An 18,086-nucleotide genomic window follows, 5' to 3' on the forward strand; every position below is an offset into this window, starting at 1 on the left:
GAAGAAGGTTGTTTTGATTCTTCCTGGATGTATCTTGATATCTTTGTTAAAGGACTCAACTTTCCTAGGCTAAAGGGGGATTAAAAATTTGTTTACCTATAAGGGTAGTATTGATTGGGGAAAGGGGATTACTTTGAAGTTTAACTCTATATGAATATTAGAAAATAAAAATAAAAAAGGAACAAACTAGACTAAACTAAACTAAAATTTAAAAAAATTCAAAAAATAGAAATGCAAAACAAAAACACAGGTGTATGTATCAAAAAGTTCAGGTTAGAAGGTTATTATGGAATTTGATGTACTGGACAGCTCACTGTGATGGTAAATATGTTAAAAAATTATCTGTATAAAAAAATGAGCCAGAATTGTGGGAACAAATTAAAAGTAAAAGTTGTCCTATGAAGTAGTGGTGGTGGTTCTCTTGTAGTCTTTTTTTTTTTTTTCCTTTCCTGGTTGGTTTTCTGGGGGAGGGGCCTGCCACGTGGGTTTTTAGTCAATGATGTTCCCTGAGTTAAGTCCTCCCGTCCCCCTCAGGTGGGTGGGCTCTGAGGAAACCGTTTTTTTCAGGCTTTTGTTTTCTGGAGGTTTTTATGTTTGTTCACTTTTTTTTTTTCCTCTCACCTTGACCGCTTTTGATGTTTTTTGTAGGTTTAGAGGAAAGCAAACTGCACCCTGACCTCCCTCTCAGAGAGAAGCCTCAGTCTGTTCTTCTGTGGGTGTTGTAGAGCCCATATAAATCCCCCCTTGGCCGCTGGCAGAGCAGGTTCCGAGTCGCGGTCCCTGGGGATGCAGGATCTTCTGCTTGTACCCAAAACCAAAGCAGCGCAGCTGTTTGGGCAGCTCCAGACTGCCACAGAAGTTCCAAGCAGCAATCGCACACTGAGATTTTCCTGCTGGCCTGGGCTGGGAGTGCCTGGTCTTTCTGGGTCTAAGAGCACCGGGCTTGCGTGCACCTCTTTCAGGGGAGGCTGTGGGTCCCGCGTGAGTCTCAGGCTCTGAGAATGGGGCGCAGGTCCAAAAGCACCAGGCTGGGCCTTCGCGCACCTCTCTCAGGGGAGGGTTTGGGGCGCGAGTCTTAGGCTCTGAAACAATGGCGCATTCAAAGAATTCCGGTTGGGCCTTTGTACCTTTCTCAGGGGAGGATGAGGGGTGCGTGCATCTCAGGCTCTGTAGCAGGGCTTGCGTGCTCTGCAGTCCGGCGTGGCTCCCATCCCCTCACAGGGGCCAGAACCCACGCAATCTCGGGTGCGCTGGCGTCTCAGGGACCAAGACCTGGTTTCTCCACCATGCTCTCTCTGGCTCAGCGCCAGGGGATGCTGTCCTGGGACCGGGGACTTAAGCCCCTGTCCCTAGCCACCCTGAATCCCACAATTTTCCCCCATGATCCTTTGCTCTTTTGGAGTGCTTTCAACCAGTCTCCAAGTTAATGCTGGTCCCCAGACGCAGGGCACTCTCACTCGTATTAGGGGTATTACTTTCCAACCGGTCACCTCTGGTGGCTCCCTCCCCCTTTTGTTTATCTTCCGATATCAGTCTGCCTTTCCCACTCAGCTTTACCTGCCCACTGGCGTCTTCTGCCCCTGTAGAGATCCAGATGTGTGTAATTCTGATCTCAGGCTGATTTCATGGGTGATCAGAGTTCTTTGGTAGGTAATCAGCTCAGTTTAGGGTACAGGTTGAAAAGGCGCCTCCTCCTACTTCCCCGCCATCTTGTTCCCCCCCAGACCTATTATGTATATCTGTTTTGATTAGATCTTTGGCTGTGACCCTTTCTTGTTCTTTCTTTTGGAATGAATTCCTCTGTCTGGGCATTTTGTCTAGATTTCTGTCTTCTGTGTGTTACAAAAACCTGTTATGTTTCCTGCCCCTGAGAGTAATGGCTTTATCAAGAAGAGGTTATATGATGTCCAGGAGCTGGTGTTTCAGGGAGTGTCATGATGTATGCAGTGTGCAATCAGTTGTTGTGTTTTGGCTGCTCTATTCCTCAAGTCAGTTGTCTGCAGAGGGTCTCCTTGCCCACCGTAAACAGTGTTTGGACCTTGGCCACAATGTGACAGGTTTTAACTAGGTGTCCTCTGGTCTGTTTGTTAAATGAGATCTCATGCTATTTTCACTAGAACCGAAGGCTTGCAGAACTCTGTGGTTTGTAGACATGGTGATTATGGGGGTTTGTTCTGGTCTTCTGGGGAAGAAGCCCACTGCAAGGTACTTAGGCATACTTGCCTGAGAAAAGCAGTACCAGCAAAGCACAGGGGTGGGAGGTAGACTCATAAGCAGGTTGGACAGTCAATTTTGGCACTGTTACATTTTCTCAAGTTGGCTTGTGCTGAGGGGTAGGGGAGTGAAATGGCACCAGGCAGGTCCTTTGTCCCCAGAGAGGGGATCCTGCACTTGTTGCTTTTCAGAGAAACACTCCAGGAAGAGGAGATTATTTCCTCTCATGAATTTTAGGTGTTTTTCAGATTGCTGTTTTCACACTGTTTGTAGGCTGCTTGTCTATCTAGAACAGTGTAGTGCACTTTGGGTTCTATCCTAGCCAAGCCTGTTGACTTTTAAAACCAAAATTTAGGGACCTAGTGTGGCATGGACCTGTGCTGGTCTTCTGGGTGAGGGTCTCACTATGCTGGCACTGATGCGTGTTTGATCCAGAAGGGAAGTAGTGCCAGAGCACAGGGGCATGGGATTTGGAGTAAAACAGGCTAAAGAGCCAGTGTCTTGGTTAGCCCTGCTCAGCAAGGGTCCTCTGCATCTATGCTGAAGGGTGCAGGAGGAAAATGGTGCATGTTAGCTCCTCTGTCTCTGGAGAGGCAGTGCCCCATCTCCCAGATGCACTCCAAAAAGAGGGAACAGTCTTTCTCTGTGTGCCTTAGGTGATCCTCAGATCATGTTGTCTGCCCCGGGGCTGCTTGTGTGCCTTCTTTCCAGGAGTAAGGCAGTGCCCTCAGGGCTCTATTCCAGCCAAGACCATGGACCTCAAAAACTCCTATCTTTGAGCCCAGCTGGTTGCAAAAATGCATAAAAATCAGCACTTCTTGTTTTCCCAGTCAATGGCTTTGAGGAAGTGTTCTTTTTCTGTGTATCTCTGTACATTCCACTCCTTCTTGTCCCTCTCGGTGACAAGGGATTCCTCCCCTCTGTAGTACCCATGATCCATGATCTGTTTTGCCCCCAGACCATGTCTCTGTACTTCCTACCTTCCTTGGTGTGGCCTTTCCTCTCCCTCTAGTTGTGCAGTTTGTTCTATCCATCCTTGGGTCAATTTCTTGGGTATTCAGAATGATTTTATTGTTACCTAGCTGTGTTCCAGGGAAAAATCAAGCCTAGCATTCTCCTACTATGCCACCAACTTAGCCTCTCAAAAGATAACAATTGTGTGCACTTTCTATTCACCTTTGCTTTGCATCCTCTGGTTCTTGCTCACAGTGGGATTTCAGTAAATATTTGTTGAATAGTGTTTGAATTTCTATATTTACTACTAGGTATAACCAAATCAATCATCCATCCATTCAACAACATTTACTAGAGATACAGCACTGAACATGATATATAATAGACAATATCTTTATCTTTCTTAATGTTTTCATTCTAATGGAACAGACAAAAAAAATTCATTATATAATTTGCAGAGTGAAAAAGTGCTATGAAGGCTGGAAACTCCTTGAGAGCAGAGGCAGTGTTGGATTCATCGTATTTTGCCATAATGTCAATAAATTCGTGTTATTGATGGTTTTGAATGGTTTCTGGTTTAATAAAAAATGAATTAGTAACACCTTTCATTTTATTGCACTTAAAAATTTTAAAGCATTTTTAAGGCTTTTCTGATTTGGTACTATCAACATATTTGTGGACTAGATAGAATGGTTAGTGTTCCCATTATATAAAATGAGGCAGATAAGGCCCAGGAAGCTTCCCTAGTCAATGTTTAAAAGTGGTTCCATCTTGGTCATTCATTCATTTTAAAAAAATTATTGATAGCCTACTCTATGAGAAAGCTATAAATCTAAATAAGACATGTTTCTAAGGAGCTTCTGATTGAGAGGGGGAAAGATGTATTAATTATAACCCAAGGCAATATGAACACAGTGCACTAAGAAAGTTATCAACATGGCACTCTGGTAGTTCAAGGGAGGAGAATCAGATAAAGTTTTAGGAAGAAGTTGAGCATTTAATCTAGGCCTGAATTTCCCCTCATTTATAATGACAGTGTGGAGATTATTTCAGATAAATTCCCATTGAGAGAAATGGCCCTGCTATTTTTGTCTCACCCATTATGTAAGACATAACTATAAACCCATAGGACTAGTTTTTTCATGTGGCTCATTATAATAAAATATGTAATTTTTCAAAATTATTACTTTGAAGGGAGCTCCACTCCTTTGACTGTACAATCCCAATACTTAATAGCAAATGAACACCTTATTTTGGGGCAAAGATGAATTTTGCTTAGCAAGAGTGTTATTCCTGATATGGTTGAAGTATATATTAGGAACTAAAAGGGCATAGAGTGATAGCATCTTAGGGCTGTAATATAATCTTTTATATCTTATCACCTCAAAGAAAAAGATAGAGGGTGTTGGGGGCTCAACTGCTATGACAAGGCACTTTCAGACTCCTGGGAACTTCCTAAGTATGATAAAGTTATTGTGTTCCCAAACACAAGAGATCAATATAATAACATTTAGAATCAGATTTCATTTAAAAATCAGATTTCATAATTACAAATGTGAGAATACAAGACAAAGAATCTAAACAAGGTCTACTACCATCTTAGACTTTAGTAGTTTACAGAAAAAATAGCTGTACACAAGTTGTGTGACTAAGCCAAATGTTTCAGTTAAGTCATATTTTAAAGATTGAAATACAGTATCTTAGAAATGTATGCAAAGATGTAAATCTTTAAAGTACTAATTAAAATGTCTATGGGAGCAAACAGCATGACATCTCATAAAAATCATTTCTCATTTAACTATTGATAAAGTGTATTTTTAAATAAGCTGACTTTCTACAACTTTTTTAGATAAATATTTGTTTTATTTTGTTTAAAGTTAATATTTAAATTCTACTTAGTTTATTGTAGGGTATTATTGGTTTCAGGTGTAGAATTTAATGGTTCATCACTTACATACAATACCCAGTGCTTGTCATAACAAGTGCCCTCCTTAATACACATCACCCATTTAGCCCATCCCCCACCCCTCTCCCCTCCAGCAAGGCTATGTCCTCTATAGTTAAGGGTCTCATTTATGATTTGCCTCCCCTTTTCTTTTTCCTTTTCCTCTATGTTCATCTGTTGTGTTTCTTAAATTCTGCATATGAATGAAATCATATATTTGTCTTTATCTGACTGACGTATATCATTTGACATAATATACTCTAGCTCTATCCACATCAGTGCAAATGGCAAGATATTTTTTTGATGGCTGAGTAGTATTCCACTGTGTATATATTCCACATCTTTTTTTCCCTTTCATCACACAATGGACATTTTGGCTCTTCCAACAATTTGGCTATTGTCCATAATGGGGCTGTAAACACTGTGGTGCATATGCCCCTTCGAATAAGTATTTTTGTATTCTTTGGGTAAATACCTAGCAGTGCAATTGCTGGGTCATAGGTTAGTTCTATTTTTGACTTTTTTAAGAAACTCCATACTGTATTTCAGAGTGGTTGCTCTGCTTTGCACTCTCACAACAGCATAAGAGTCTTCCTTTCTCTGCATCCTTGCCATTCTCTTTTGTTGGTGGTGTATAGAAATGCTTTGATGATGTTTGTTGATTTTATATCCTGCAACTTTCCTGAATTCATGAATCAGTTCTAGCAATTTTTTTGGTGGAGTGTTTTGGGTTTTCTACATAGAATATCATGTCACTTGCAAATAGTGAAAGTTTGACTTCTCCCTTCCCAATTCGGATGCCTTTTATTTCTTTTTTGTTGTCTGATTGCTGAGGCTGAGACTTCCAGTACTATGTTGGAGCAAAGTGGTGAGAATGGACATCTGGTGTTTCTGACCTAAGGTGAAAAGCTTTCAGGTTTTCCCCATTTAGCATGATATTAGCTGTGGGTCTTTTGTATATGGTCTTTATGATGCTGAGTTGTGTTCCTTCTATCCCTACTTCCTTGAGCATTTTTATCAAAAGAAGATGTTGTATTTTGTGAAATGCTCTTTCTGCATCTATTAAAAGGATCATACAGTTCTTATCCTTTCTTTTATTAATGTGATGTATCACCTTAATTACAGGTATTGAACCACCCTGAAGCCCAGGAATAAATCCCACTTGATCAGGGTGAATAAATCTTTTAATGTACCATTGGATTGGATTTGCCAGTATTTTGTTGAGAATTTTTGCACCTATGTTCATCATGGATATTGGTCTGCAATTCTCCTTTTTGATAGGGTCTTTCCTTTGGTGGGGTCTTTGGCATCAAGGTTATGCAGGTCTTGTTGAATAAGTTTGGAAGTTTTCCTTCCATTTCTAATTTTGGAACAGCTTCAGAAAATAGGTATTAATTCTTTAAATGGTTAGTAGAACTCCCCTGGGAAGCCACACAAGAGTCACATAAAAGATTTGTAATCACAAATCACCATAACAAATACAATATTTTTAAAAACTTTGAAATACCATGAGAATTAACAAAATTTGACACAGATGTAAACTGAGCAAATTCTGTTTGAAAAATGGTGCTGATAATCTTGCTTGAAGCAGTGTTGTCACAAACCCCCAATTTGTAAATCATTCAATACCTGTGATGTGCAATGAAGCCATGTGCAATAAAATTAGATATGTCTGTAGTTGAAATCAATGACATGTTGCTTCATACCATGGACATAGAGGAAGTCATACTTAATGCCTTCTGAAAACAGAGGGCTTTGTTCTTTTTTTTGTTTTGTTTTAACTTGTTCTTAAGATTTTAAGATGTGAAGGTTTATTTGCACAGAAATTTATTTATTATTATTAGAGATTTATAAGGGGAGTAAACAACTATGTTTGATCATTCCTAGGCAAGGTACTAGTTGCATAGATCACATCCCAATAGGATACCAATTTGAATAAAGAAAAAGATGTGGGAGCTTCTTGCTATGGTTGGACTATTTAACTTGTCTAATGTGCAGCTCTGGCTCCTTTTATTGTATAGAAATCCAGAGTAAAACCATTAGCAGCTCTATTTACTGCTGACTGACCGTACTGCATCTGGGATATTATTTTTTCTAGGTGCAAAAATCTTGGATATTCTTCTAGAAGAGAGTAGTCAGCCTGGTTTAAAGTCTGGTTAGGAAGTCCAATGTGGAATCTTTAGAATGAACCAGGGCATTTGACACAGAAAAATGCTTGTTCTGCATGGAAATTTGAGGTGTGGCTGGAGAGAGAGGCCATGCTTATTGCTTTCAAATATTTTTAGGTATTTCCCATACAAAACAGGAATTTCTCTGTATCACTTAAGATGTCAAAGTTTGGATCAATTGGTAGAAATTACAGGAAATAAGAATTCAGTGCTTTAGAATGATAAAGGGATGTCACAGTGGAAGAAATTGCATTCTTAAGGAGTGATCTCCCCTTCACTAGAAGTGTTCACGTAGAAGCTGAAGGACTATATGACAGTGATTTTATATATATATCATATGTATATATGATATATATCTCATGATATATATCTCAATGCAGGGACCTGTGGATGTATGTTAGTTATATATATTAAAATGCATTTTGTTTTTAGACAACCTACATGACATTTTTTTCCTTGAAAACAATGCCTTTGTTCCAAATAAAATCAAGGTCAAGGGGTGCTTGTGCTTGAGTGGCTCAGTCAATTAAACATCTGCCTTTGGCTCAGGTCATGATATCAGGGTCCTGGGATAGAGGCCCAAGTCAGGCTCTACACTCAGCTAGGAGTCTACTTCTCCCTTTCCCTCTGCCCCTACCCCCATCCCTGTGCTCATGCATGCTCTCTCTCTCTTTCTCTTTCAAATAAATAAAATATTTAAAATAAACAAATAAATAAAATAAAATAAAATCTTTTAAAAACCAAGGTCAAAATAAGTGAAAAACTCAAGATGACATCAGTCCCATTTTTCTAAGTCCTGGTGTTTTGTGGATGAAGAACAGAAGCCAGTAACGACAATAGGTGATATATCTAATCATCAAATTCATTAATATTTTTCCATTTATAAGCCATCCTTTAAAAAATATAATATATGGGATCACACCATCCTCCTGGTAGCTCAGCAGAGCAACCATGTCATCTGGATTCATGTTTTCACCCGTAAGGAATTTGTAATTTTTGAAATTATTAAGGGTGTGCAGCCCCTATCATAAAATGTTTTACTCTTTCTAACTTCTGTTCTTCAAGTTTGCCTTTCATTAACTTCATGTAATCTTTGATGTAATTGTTGTAGGCTTTTCTTGTGAAGCTGGTTTCCTGTAAATTAGTGTGCTTGTGGTACCCTTGCTCTCTGGGACTTCAGTAGAGGCATTTGCACCAATGAGCAAGTAATAAAGTTTACTCTTAGTTCTAAAGACCATCTTCTCCTCCACCTCCAGACACAGCCCATCTGGGATCTTGTAGATATCAGAGAACATCTCATCATGACTGATGAGGTCTCTGTAGATGATCATGACAGTGGCTGGAGTTGACAGATGCACTAGCTTAGCAGGAGCAGGTTGTTCTCAACAAGCTTAGTGCAGCCAGAGCCACCTTTGCAGGGAACAGGCAGAAAAAATGCCAGTGATATTTGAAAGGATTTCTTTATTGGCTTAAACATTGACCTGAATCAGTTGCTTTCTTATACACTAACAATGAAAATATAGACTATGGACTCTGAAAAAACAATCTGAAGGGTTTGAAGAGATGGGGGGGTGGGAGGTTGGGGGAACCAGGTGGTGGGTATTAGAGAGGGCATGGATTGCATGGAGCACTGGGTGTGGTACAAAAACAATGAATACTGTTATGCTGAAAATAAATTTAAAAAAATGAAAAAAAAAAGAAAATACAGAAAGGGAAATTAGAGAATCAGTTCCATTTACTCTAGCACCAAGAACCATAGGATACCTGGGAATAAACCTAACCAAAGAGGTAAAGAATCTGTACTTGAGGAACTATGGAACGCTCATGAAAGAAATTGAAGAAGACACAAAAAGAGGGAAGACCATTCCATGGTCATGGATTGGAAGAAAAAACAATCTTAAAATGTCCATATTGCCTAGAGCAATCTATACTTTCAATGGCATCCCTATCAAAATTCCACCAGCATTTTTTTTAAAGAGCTGGAGCAAACAATCCTAAAATTTGTATAGAACCAGAAGAGACACCAAATCGCTAAGGAAATGTTGAAAAAGAAAAACAAAACCGGGGGCATCATGTTGTCTGATTTCAAGCTTTACTACAAAGCTGTGATCACCAAGACAGCATGGTACTGGCACAAAAACAGACACATAGACCAGTGGAATGGAGTGGAGAGCCCAGATATGGACCCTCAACTCTATGGTCAAATAAACTTCGACAAAGCAGGAAAAAATATTCAGTGGAAAAAAGACAGTCTCTTCAATAAACTGTGCTGGGCAAATTGGACAGCTATGTATAGAAGAATGAAACTCGACAATTCTCTTACACCATACACAAATACAAACTCGAAATGGGTAAAAGACCTCAACGTGAGGCAGAAATCCATCAGAATCCTTGAGTTTAACATAGGCTGAAACTGTTTAAAGGCTTTTATCTTATTTTCTTTTCTTTTAACTTAAATTTATTTTTTCAGTGTTTCATGATTCATTGTTTATGCACCACACCCAGTGCTCCATACAATACGTGCCTCCCCAATACCCACCACCAGGCTCACCCTACCCCCCACCCACCTCCCTTCCAAAACCCTCAGTTTGTTTCTCAGAGTCCACAGTCTCTCATGGTTCATCTCCACCCCCCCCAATTTCCCCCAATTCACTTTTCCTTTCCTTCTTCTAATGTCCTCCATGTTATTCTTTATGCTCCACAAGTAAGTGAAACCATATGATAATTGAGTCTCTCTGCTTGACTTATTTCACTTAGCATAATCTCCTCCAGTCCTGTCCATGTTGATACAAAAGTCGGGTATTCATCCTTTCTGATGGAGGCATAATACTCCATTGTGTATATGGACCATATCTTCTTTACCCATCTGTCCGTTTAAGGGCATCTTGGCTCTTTCCACAGTCTGGGGACTGTGGCCATTGCTGCTATGAAAATTGGGGTACAGATGGCCCGTCTTTTCACCACATCTGTATCTTTGGGGTAAATACCCAGTACTGCAATAGCAGGGTCATAGGGTAGCTCTATTTTTAACTTCTTAAGGAATGTTCACACTGTTTTCCAAAGTGGCTGCACCAACTTGCATTCCCACTAACAGTGGAAGAGGGTTCCCCTTTCTCCACATCCTCTCCAACACTTGTTGTTTACTTCCTTGTTGATTTTGGCCACTCTAATTGGTGTAAGGTGGTATCTCAGTATGGTTTTGATTTCAATTTCCCTGATGGCTAATGATGAACATTTTTTTCATGTGTCTGTTAGCCATTTGTATGTCATCTTTGGAGAAGTGTCTGTACATGCCTTCTGCCCATTTTTTGACTTGATTATTTGAATTTTGAGTGTTGAGTTTGAGGTGTTCTTTATAGATCTTGGATATAAGCCCCTTGTCTGTAGTGTCATTTGCAAGTATCTTCTCCCATTCCGTGGGTTGCCTCTTTGTTTTGTGAACTGTTTCCTTTGCTGTGCAGCAGCTTTTGATCTTGATGAAGTCCCAAAAATTCATTTTCACTTTTGTTTCCTTTGCCTTTGGAGACATGTCTTGAAATAAGTTGCTGTGGCTGATGTCAGAGGTTACTGCCTAAGTTCTCCTCTAGGATTCTGATGGATTCCTACCTCATGTTGAGGTCTTTCATCTATGTAGAGATTATCTTTGTGTATGGTGTAGGAGAATGGTTGAGTTTCATTCTTCTATACATAGCTGTCCAATTTTCCCAGCATCATTTATTGAAGAGACTCTTTTTTCCATTGGATGTTTTTTCCTCCTTTGTCAAAGATTATTTAAGAGCTGAGGGTCCATATCTGTGTTCTCTACTCTGTTCCATTGGTTTATGTGTCTGTTTTTGTGCCAGTACCATGCTGTCTTGGTGGTGATCACAGCTTTGTAGAAAAGCTTGAAATCAGGTAACGTGATGCTGCCAGATTTGTTGTTCTTTTTCAACATTTCCTTAGTGATTTGGGGTCTTTTCTGGTTCCATACAAATTTTAGGATTGTTTCTTCAAGCACTTTGAAAAATTCCGGTGGATTTTGATCTGGATGGCATTGAAAATATAGATTGCTCTGGGCAGTAGAGACATTTTAACAATGTTTTTTATTCCAATGTGCATGGAATGCTTTTCCATCTTTCTGTGTCTTCTTCAATTTCTTCCGTGAGTGTTCTGTAGTTCCTCGAGTATAGATCCTTTACCTCTTTGGTTAGGTTTATTCCCCAGTATCTTATGGTTGGTTCCTGGTGCTATAGTAAATGGAATCAATTCTCTAATTTCCCTTTCTATATTTTCGTTGTTAGTGTATAAGAAAGCAACTGATTTCTACACATTGATTGTGTATCTTGCCACATTACTGAATTACTGTATGAGTTCTAGTAGTTTGGGGGTGGAGTCTTTTGGGTTTTCCATATAAAGTATCATGTCATCTGTGTAGAGAGAAAGTTTGACTCCTTTGTCAATTTGAATACCTTCTATTTATTTTTGTTTTCTAACTGCTGTTTCTAGGACTTTTGGTACTATGTTGAACAACTAGTGAGAGTGGATATCCTTTTCGTGTTCCTGATTTCAAAGGGAAGGCTGTCAGCTTTTCCCCACTGAGAATTATATTCGCTGTGGGTTTTTCATAGGTAGATTTTATGAAGTCGGGGAATGTTTCTTCCATCCCTACACTTTGAAGAGCTTTAATCAGGAATGGATGCTGTATCTTGTCAAATGCTTTTTTGCATCAACTGTGAACACCATTCGTTCTTCTCTCTTCTCTTACTGATTTGTTCTATCACATTGATTGATTTGCGAATGTTGAACCACATTTATCCATGCATCCCATGTATAAATCCCACCTGGTCATGGTGGATAATCTTTTTAATGTACTCTTGGATCCTATTAGTTGGGATCTTGTTGAGAATCTTGGCATCTATATCATCAGGGATATTGGTCTGAAATTCTCCTTTTTGGTGTGGTCTTTGACTGGTTTGGGGATCAAAGTGATTCTGGCCTCAAAGAAAGAGTCTGGAACTTTTCCTTCTGTTTCTATTTTTTGAAACAGCTTCAGGATAATAGGTATTAATTCTCCTTTGAATGGTTGGTAGAATTCCCCAGGGAATCCATATGTTCCTGGGCTCTTGTTTTTTGGGAGATTTTTGATCACTGCTTCAATCTCATTACTAGATATTGGTCTATTCAGGTTGTCAATTTCTTTGTGTTTCAGTCTTGGAAGTTTATGTTTCCAGGAATGCATCCATTTTGACTAGGTTGCTTAACTTATTGACATATAACTGTTAATAGTAATTTCTGATGATTGTTTCTATTTCCTTGGTGTTAGTTGTGATCTCTCCATTTTCATTCATAATTTTATTAATTTGGGTCCTCTCTCTTTTCTTTTGGATTAGTTTAGCCAGTGGTTTATTGATCTTATTAATTCCTTCAAAGAACCAGCTTCTAGTTTCATTGATGTGTTCTACTGTATCTCCAGTTTTTACTCATTGATCTCTGCTGTAATTTTAATTATTACCCTTCTTATGTGTGGGTTAGCTTAACTTGTTCATTTTCCAGTTCTTTAAGGTGTAAAGAGAGTTTGTGTATTTGGTATTTTTCCAGTTTTTTTGAGTGAGGCTTGGATGGCTATGTATTCCCCCCTTAGGATCACCTTTGCCGAATCCCATAGGTTTTGTACTGAAGGGTCTTCATTCTCATTGGTATCCATGAATTGTTTAAGTTCTTCTTTGGTTTCCTGGTTGACCCCAAAATTCCTTTTTTTTAAAGATTTTTTTTATTAATCATTTTTTATTTATTTTCAGTGTAACAGTATTCATTGTTTTTGTACCACACCCAGTGCTCCATGCAATCCGTGCCCTCTCTAATACCCACCACCTATTTATTTATTTGACAGAGAGATCACAAGCAGGCAGAGAGGCAGGCAGAGAGAGGGGGAAGCAGGCTTTCTGCTGAGCAGAGAGCCTGATGTGGGGCTTGATCCCTGGACCCTGAGATCATGACCTGAGCTGAAGGCAGAGGCTTAACCCACTGAGCCACCCAGGTGCCCCAACCCAAACATTCTTGAGCAGGATGGTCTTTAGCTTCCAATTGTTTGAATTCCTTCCAAACTTTTTCTTGTGGTTGAGTTCCAGTTTCAAAGCATCGTGGTCTGAGAATATGCAGGGAATATTCTCAGTCTTTTCATATTAGTTGAGCCTAATTTGTGACCCAGTATGTGGTCTCTTCTGGAGAAAGTGCCATGTACACTCGAGAAGAATGAGTATTCTGTTGTTTTAGGTTGGGATGTTTTGTATAAACCTATGAGTTCTATCTGGCCTAATGTGTCATTCAAAGCTCTACTTTCTTTATTGATTTTCTGCTTAGATGATCAGTCTGTTGCCGAGAGTGGCATGTTAAGATTGCCTACAATTAATATATTCATATTGATATGACTCTTTATTTTGATTAACAGTTGGGTTACATAGTTGGCTCTCCTATATTGGGGTGCATAAATATTTACAATTTTTTTTTATTCTTGGTGGATAGACCCTTTATGAATGATGTAGTGTCTTTCTGTATCACTGACTACAGTCTTTAGCTGAAAATCTAATTTATCTGATATGAGAATCACTAGCGCAGCTTTCTTTTGAGGCCTGTTGGCATGAATGTTGCTTCTCCATCCCTTCACTTTCAGTCTGGATATAGCTTTAGGTTCCAAATGTATGTCTTGTAGACAATATATGGACAGGTCCTATCATTTTATCCAGTCTGCAACCCTGTGAATTTTATGGGAGCATTTAGGCCATTCACATTGAGAGTGATTATTGAAAGATAAGTTTTTATTGACATCATGTTGCCTATGAAGTCCTGGTTTCTATAGATTGTCTCTGTAAATTTCTGTTCTATGTCACTTTTGGGTTCTTTCTTCTTTTATAGAACCCCTCTTAATATTTCCTGTAGTGCCAGCTTGGTGGTCACATAATCTTTTAAACTTTGCTGGTCTCAGGAGCTCTTTATCTCTCCATCCACTCTGAATGTCAGTCTTGCTGGATAAAGTGTTCTTGTCCTGCCTTTCTGGCTTGCCATGTTTCTGTGGATAGGTCTGATGTTATTCTCATGGTCCTTCCTCTGTAGTTAAGGAATCTCTTCCCCTTAGCTGCCCTTCAAGACACTCTCTATGAATTTATGTTTTGTGAATTTCACAACTATGTACCTGGAAGACTTTCTAGACTCGATTTTGGGGGTGTTCTTTCTGTCTCTAGGACATGAACACTTGTTCCATTCCCCAGATTAGGAAAATTTTCATCCAGTATTTGTTCAACTATATCTTCTCATCTTTTCTTTTTCCACCCCATCAGGGATCCCAACAATTCTGACATTGGGATGTTTCATGGCATCATTTATTTCCCTAATTCCGTTTTCATGGCTTCTAAGCTGTTTGTTCCAGGCCTCCTCCTGATCCGTCTTTTCTATTAGTTTGTCTTCTAGATCACTAATTCGATCTTTTACCTCTGTTACCCTAGCTGTTAGAGTATTTAGATTAGATTGGATCTCATTGATAGCATTTTTTAAAAAGATTTAATTTATTTATTTGACAGAGAGAGATCACAAGTGGGCAGAGAGGCAGGCAGAGAGAGAGAAGGAGAGGAGGAAGCAGGTTTCCTGCCAAGCAGGGAGCCTGATGCAGGATTCCATCCCAGGACCCCAAGATCATGACCTGAATGGAAGGCTGAGGCTTAACCCACTGAGCCACCCAGGTGCCCTCTTTAATAGCATTTTTAACTCTTGCCAGATCAACTCTCACTTCTGCCCTTAGAGATTCTATGTTGTCACTAATGGTTTTCTCCAACATAGGCATTGCCTAGATAATTGTTACCCTGAATTCCCTTTCCAACATACTGTTTATGTCCATATCCAATAGTCTCTGATGGAGAGGGCACTGTCTCTGAATTTTTCCTCTGCTGGGTGTTCCTCTTTTTGGTCATTTCAGTGAGAGGTGTTTGAGGTGCTGTATAGCTGAATATATCAACCACAATCCAGGGAACGTGCACCTTGGAAAGTTTCGCAGCATTCTGAAGAAAGAAAAAAGAAAGAAAAAAGAAAGAAAAAAGAAAAAACACAGCCAAAATGAGCCCCCAAAGTAGGATTTATATGGAACATAAACAAAAATGAATAAACAAAAAGACTGACAAAAGCAAAAGAAAAAATAAATAAAACCGAGCCAAAATGAATCTCTAAAATAAGATTTATATAGTACAGGAACAAAAGCAAATACACAGAAACACTGACAGAAGAATAAGATGGGAAGGTGTTTATAAATCCTCGATGTGGTCAAGGAAGTTTATTTCCGTTCTTCCTGGGTTTATCTTGTTATCTTTGTTACAGGACTCAACTTTGCAAAGATACAAGGGAATAAAAACTGGTTTATATATAGGAGTGGTATTGAATAGGGAAAAAGGATTACGCTGAAGCTTATATCCATATATCTAGATCTATCTATAAGAAAAAAAAACAAGTATATGTATGAAGAAAGTTCAAGTAAAAAAGTTATTATGGTATATGTTGTATTAAGCATCGAGTTGTAATGGTAATTAGGTTAAGAAAATAAAAGAATAATCTCAAGAATGAATAAAAAAACAGTTGTATCTATGACATATGTAGGTTTGGAGGAAGTACTGGGAAGTTAATATATTGTTTTCTCCTGATGTTGAGGTTTACAGTTTTATGGGGACCCTATGATTATTGTCCTTTCATTCTTTTGGCTTATCTTCTAGCAGCGGGGCCTGCCACATTGATTTTCAGTCAATCTTGCTTGGGCTGAGTTGCCCTGCTCCCTATCAAGGGGCTGGGTTCTGTGGAAAGTGGTTTTTCAGGCTTTTGTTCTCTGGAGGTTTTCTTCTTTGGTGGCTTTTTGTGGCTTTTTGAAGGGTTAGTGTAAAGTAAACTCTCCATACCCAGACCTCTGCCTCAGAGAGAAGCCTCAGTGTGCCCCACTCTGGGTCATCCAGAACACACAGGCTCCCCCTCTGCAAACTCTACTGAACCGCACTACCTTCCACAGGTGGTGTGCACCCCCAGCCACTGTCTCAGTGGTAGCCCAAGGCCCCCGCTTGTCTCTGCACCCCCGTGCCACTAAAACCATGAGCGATATTGGTCCAGGGAGCCCACTTCCAGTGGCTGCCTTTGCCAGGACTGCTGTCTGGAGTCCATGCACATGCTGGGTGCTTTCAGACCCTGCAGCACAGGTCTCAGAAGGCTGGGGGCTCAGGGTCCTCCAGCAGGAGCCTGAGCAGGGCTCTTTCAGACATAGGTGGGCACCAGCTGTGACTGCCATGGGATCGTGAGCTTAGGTTCATGCCTGTGGCTTCCCCATTCCACCAGTTGCCCCTTAAGACCCTCTGCTCTCTTTGAGTGCTGTTAACCAGTCTCCAAGTTAATGCTGGCCCCCAACCACAGGGCACTCTCGTATTGGGGTATTACTTTCCAATGGGTCACTTCTGGTGGCTCCCTCTCCCTTCTGTTTATCCTCTGATATCAGTCCAAGTGTTCCCACTCCATTTTACCTCTCCACTGATGAGCTTCTGCCCCTGTAGAGACCCAGAAGTGTATAATCTTACATCTCAGGCTAATTTCATGGGTGTTCAGAGTGTTCTGGTAGATATTTAGCTCACTTTAGGGTACCAGTTAAAACAGGGTCTCCTACTTCTCCACCATCTTGCCCTTCTTCCCTTTATTTTATTCCTTTTCAAAGCTGTTTAAAGTCTTTCAAGTCTGAAGGTCTATACCAAAATTGACGCAGTGGATTTTGTCTATAGGATTACTATTTTTTTGAATAAGATATCACCATCAATAAGCATTTTTGAGTGACTATTGTATACAGAGTGTTGTATTAATTCTTAAAATTATGTATATGATTACCTTGGTTTGCTCTTGTATTATATTCTGGTAAAAGACTAAAATCCTCCAGCCCTTAAGATGTAATATGTGAAAGTCTGCTTTCTAAGCATTGTATACTATGATTACATTTTGTTTCTGGGAAGTGTTAAAAAAAAACTACTACTAAATGCTACTAAATGTGTGAATGAAAAAAAATAAATGTGTGAATGTTATTGTTACCCAAATGACTGCTTAGCATGTAGGTGTTTGATGCAAAGAGTTTATGACAATAAACACAAGATCACTGGGTTATATACTGGCTCCTCAGTTTTTGTCTAACTCTTGGACCTTGGGCAAGTCACTTTTATAATGATAAAAAATGTTTAACGATATTCAGTTCTAAAATATTTCTCTGCCACATTATGGTTTAAAGAGCTATGGAGATTCAAGAATATCCCAACTCTAGCACATCAGTCAGCCTTTGTTCTACTTTGAAGTTGCTAAAGAGAAATTATATGAGAAACAATGGCAAATGAGAAAGCCAAGTGTGACTGCATTAGCTGCACTTGTGAAATCCTAATGCTGAGATTAGTGTAAAACTGGTTGGAAAACAGGCTTAGACAAGAAATTTAATCGAGGTAGGTTTCTTCCCTGAGCCCAAATCAGTCATACTGGCCAGCTACTGGGTGTATACTACAGCAAACTGATAAGACACATTGAGAAGAGTTGAGCAGGCATTAGCGGGCCATGCCATTTGGTTCATGGAAGCAGGATGTAAAAAAGCTCCTGAGAGAGAGAGAGAGAGAAAGACAGAGACACCAAACATCAATGATATTTTCAAGCATAGTTATTTCACCCACTAGCATTAAGTAATCCAATTATTGTCCTAGAATCTGATCCATCAATTAGTACCACTCCTATTTGTGGATTATTGTTATGTGGTATGTGTGTGTGTGTGTGTGTGTGTATGTGTG

At 39.5% G+C, this 18,086-nt stretch overlaps 1 pseudogene; it reads right to left on the minus strand.

The window, feature by feature from the left end:
* Positions 1 to 8,180: 8,180 nt before the first annotated feature.
* On the minus strand, positions 8,181 to 8,612 carry LOC116856915 (annotated as a pseudogene).
* Positions 8,613 to 18,086: the final 9,474 nt, after the last annotated feature.

Source organism: Lontra canadensis, unplaced genomic scaffold (assembly GCF_010015895.1).
Source record: "Lontra canadensis isolate GAN:19392208 unplaced genomic scaffold, GSC_riverotter_1.0 scaffold114, whole genome shotgun sequence".
Classification (NCBI taxonomy): domain Eukaryota; kingdom Metazoa; phylum Chordata; class Mammalia; order Carnivora; family Mustelidae; genus Lontra; species Lontra canadensis.